This window comes from Limulus polyphemus, unplaced genomic scaffold (assembly GCF_000517525.1).
Source record: "Limulus polyphemus unplaced genomic scaffold, Limulus_polyphemus-2.1.2 Scaffold6104, whole genome shotgun sequence".
Classification (NCBI taxonomy): Eukaryota; Metazoa; Arthropoda; class Merostomata; order Xiphosura; family Limulidae; genus Limulus; species Limulus polyphemus.
This window is the reverse complement of record NW_013671714.1, coordinates 50,285-54,608: the sequence shown is the minus strand read 5'-3', so window position 1 is coordinate 54,608 and position 4,324 is coordinate 50,285. Positions and strand designations below refer to the sequence as shown.

The window sequence follows — 4,324 nt, the reverse complement described above, 5'->3', positions numbered from 1 at the left end:
GAACTCCGGTATATAAGGTTCCTGGACTTTCTGTTGTTTACGTTGTTGATCTATAGGAAATATTAAACGCACGACAAGGAAAGAGAATCGAACACCGTCCACGTACATAGGCGGGCTCGAAGAAGAAACAAATTCACTTCGAATTACATTTCTTCACTGTGAGAGCTAGTAACTATGGTAACATTGTAAATTTCACATTTACGTAGGTGCACGCAGTGTTGGTTGAAACACGCCAGCACGAGTCACACTAGTTCAGTTTTAAAGTACTGCAGCAGTGTAACAGTGGCTGTAGATACGTGGAAGGTAAGTGTGATGTTTTGCTGTTGTTAGTCGGGCGTTAACGGAAAGACGAGAATATATTGGGAACTTTACACAGATGCTTATTTGTGTGTATAATAAGCAATTATTGACGGAAAGTAAATCTATTATAAATGGGTGAATATGTCGAGGCTTGCACTATCTAGCTTAAGTTTGGTTGTTGATGGCGTTTAGTTTCTAGCGCAAAACCATAGAATGGGCTATTTGTACTCTTCGTAAACTCACCACCAACCAACGGGAGGTGGGGGTGGAATAACCTTAGGTTTGAAGATTTAAACTAAACAGATAGACTTGCATACTCAAATCAAAATACTTACGTAGCATTCCTAAAGCTTAACAGGGTAGATGTAACCTAGTGTCTTAACGTGCTGCATTACAAGGTAGATGTAACATAGTGTCTTAACGTGCTGTATTACAGGGTAGATGTGACCCGGTGTCTTAACGTGCTGTATTACAGGGTAGATGTGACCTAGTGTCTTAATGTGCTGCATTACAAGGTAGATGTAACATAGTGTCTTAACGTGCTGTATTACAAGGTAGATGTAACATAGTGTCTTAACGTGCTGTATTACAGGGTAGATGTGACCTGGTGTCTTAACGTGCTGTATTACAAGGTAGATGTAACATAGTGTCTTAACGTGCTGTATTACAAGGTAGATGTAACATAGTGTCTTAACGTGCTGTATTACAGGGTAGATGTGATCTAGTGGTTTAACGTGCTGTATTACAGGATAGATGTGACCTAGTGTTTTAACGTGCTGTATTATAGGGTAGATGTGACCTGGTGCCTTAACGTACTGTGTTACAGGGTAAATGTGACCTAGTATCTTAACGTGCTTTATCACAGAGTAGATGTGACTTAGTGTCTTAGCTTGCTGTATAACGGGTTAGATGTGATCTAGTGTCTTAACGTGCTGTATTACAGGGTAGATGTGATCTAGTGTCTTAACGTGCTGTATTACAGGGTAGATGTGATCTAGTGTCTTAACGTGCTGTATTACAGGGTAGATGTGATCTAGTGTCTTAACGTGCTGTATTACAGGGTAGACGTGCCGTAGTGTCTTAACGTGCTGTATTACAGGGTAGATGTGACCTGGTGCCTTAACGTACTGTGTTACAGGGTAGATGTGACCTAGTGTCTTAACGTGCTTTATCACAGAGTAGATGTGACTTAGTGTCTTAGCTTGCTGTATAACAGGTTAGATGTGATCTAGTGTCTTAACGTGCTGTGTTAGAGGGTAGATGTGACCTAGTGTCTTAACGTGCTGTATTACAGGGTAGATGTGATATGGTGTTTTAATGTGCTGTATTACAGGGTAGATGTGACCTGGTGTCTTAACGTGCTGTATTACAGCGTAGATGTAACCTATTGTCTTAACGTGCTGTATTACAGGGAAGATGTGACCTGGTGCCTGAACGTGCTATATTACAGCTATGCACTGAATGCAGAAGAAACAAATCTTATCACACATACAAATATATTTCCATAACGAGGATGACTCAGACCTGAATAAATATATATATATACTCTTGTTATAACAATTTCGTTAAATATTTATATATATATGTATATAAACGATCTACTGATAATAATGATACTACCATATTTATTTGAACATACTTTCGTGACAAGGGCGACCGAATGATATTTTTTTCCAGCTTGATTTTGTTAGAAACAAACGGTATTGGTTAATATTTTTTACTGCCATTGTGTGATTTTGACAAATTCAAGAATTCAGTTCATTTATATCAGGTGTGTTAAGTTTCACATAGCAAAGTAAAATCTACAAAGAAAATTTATTTGAAAAGAATACAACACCAGTTAACAACTTTGTTCCAATATCTATCCATCTGGTGTGTCTGCTCATATTTTTTTATTTAGTACAAACTGCTCTTGAAGATAAATACAGAAGATGATTAATTATTTTCAGGTAATGTTATCAAGCAATGCATTTTCTACTAATGTTGTCAAGTAGTATCATTTTCCATCAATCTTATCAAGTAGTGTAATTTGCTAATAATGTTATCAAGCAGTGTAATTTGCTAATAATATTATGAAGTAGTGTCATTTTCCATTAATGCTATCAAGTAGTATCATTTTTAGTAATGTTATCAGGTAGTGTAATTTTCTACTAATGTTGTCAAGTAGTATCATATTCCACCAATCTTATCAAGTAGTGTAATTTGCTAATAATGTTATCAAGTGGTGTCATTTTCCATTAATGCTATCAAGTAGTATCATTTTCCATTAATGTTATCAGGTAGTGTCATTTTACATTAATGTTATCAAGTAGTGTCATTTTCTAATAACGTTATCAAGTAGTGTAATTCTTAATAATGGTATTAAGTAGTGTCATTTTACATTAATGTTATCAAGTAGTGCAATTCTTCATAATGGTATCAAGTAGTGTCATTTTCTAATAATGTTGTGAAGTAGTGTCATTTTACATTAATGTTATCAAGTAGTGTTATTTTCCATTAATGCTATCAAGTAGTGTCATTTTCCATTAATGTTATCAAATAGTGTTATTTTCCATTAATGTTATCAAGTAGTGTCATTTTCCATTAATACTACCAAGTAGTGTCATTTTCCATTAATGTTATCAAGTAGTGTTATTTTCTATTAGTGTTATCAAGTAGTGTCATTTTCCTTTAATGTTATCATGTAGTATCATTTTCCATTAATGCTATCAAGTAGTGTCATTTTACATTAATGTTATCATGTAGTGTCATTTTTAGTAACGTTATCAAGTAGTGTAATTCTCTATTAATTCTGTCAAGTAGTGCAAGTTTCTAATAATGTTATCAAGTAGTGTCATTTGCTAATAATGTTATGTAATAATGCTGTAATATTTAATAACGGTATCCAGTAGTGTAGTTTTCTAATAATGTCATCAAGTATTGTAATCTTTTTAAAATTTTATCAGTCGAGTATTGTAATTTTTAAATAATGTTTCAAGTGATATACTTACCTGACAATTTTATCAAGTAGTGTAACTTTATGATAATTTTATCAAGTAGCGTAACTTTTTGATAATTTTATCAAGTAGCGTAACTTTCTGATAATGTTACCAAATAACGTAATTTTCAAACAATGTGATTGCATTAAGTTACATCTAAAGAAAAATAATTTACTCTTTAACCTAGGTTACGCTCCTGATATTTTGTCGTGTAGAATATGCATTCAAGTTTTATGGGCGCCAACATTTTTATCCAGAAAAGTGTTGATAATTTGGGCCCTGTATACAATGTGCCAGAAATAGCAGCTTTTCCGAACAAAATCAAAACGTATATATTAAAGTCCCAGCATAATTTGAACTTCTGTATTAGTTTTACGTCATAGCTTTCAGTGTCTTGTGTTATAAAACACCGTCAAACGTTTCACTTGGAAACGTCCATACCAAGAGACACGTGTTCTACCATTCTATAAAACAGCAAACCGAAGAAACTAAATAATTATAAAATGATACTATTTAAGGCTCTATTTACGCCGGTCGTAACGAGATTTCAATGGTTATATTTAGGACGTTTACACTATGCATGAATATGTAGTGAAATAGGTAGAAAAGGGGATATTATCAAACATGACAGCCATTTCTATACTTCCTGTCCTTATTAACGTGTTATATACCTGAAACATGAAATTCTAAAATACACGTTAAAATGTAGAATTATCCAGGGACTAGTCTATGGTTCGACATGCCGTAAACTCATTGTCAATAGTTGTTTAGTAATGTAAGAACCAATCGGCATAACCAAAACAAAAACATCTACTCGAAAATAGCAAGTCTCAGAATATATGATTGCATAGGCATAGAGTTAATTGGTTAATTGTATAAATATAACCATCGAAATTACGTTCCTCATTTGTCCATCTCTGTTGCAGACGGCCCGGCATGGCCAGATGGTTAGGACGCCCGACTCGCAATCTGCGGGTCGCGGGTTCGCATCCCCATTCCACCAAACATGCTCGCCCTTTCAGTGATGGTCAATCCCACTATTCGTT

At 34.6% G+C, this 4,324-nt stretch overlaps 1 protein-coding gene across 1 annotated transcript in view; it reads left to right on the top strand.

Moving 5' to 3' along the window:
* Positions 1–240: 240 nt before the first annotated feature.
* The window catches only part of LOC106473351, a gene marked incomplete at its 3' end in the record, with an annotated part of 53,815 nt that continues 49,731 nt past the window's right edge, over positions 241–4,324 (top strand). The window contains exon 1 of the mRNA XM_022401798.1: positions 241–303. The remainder of the gene's footprint in view (positions 304–4,324) is intronic.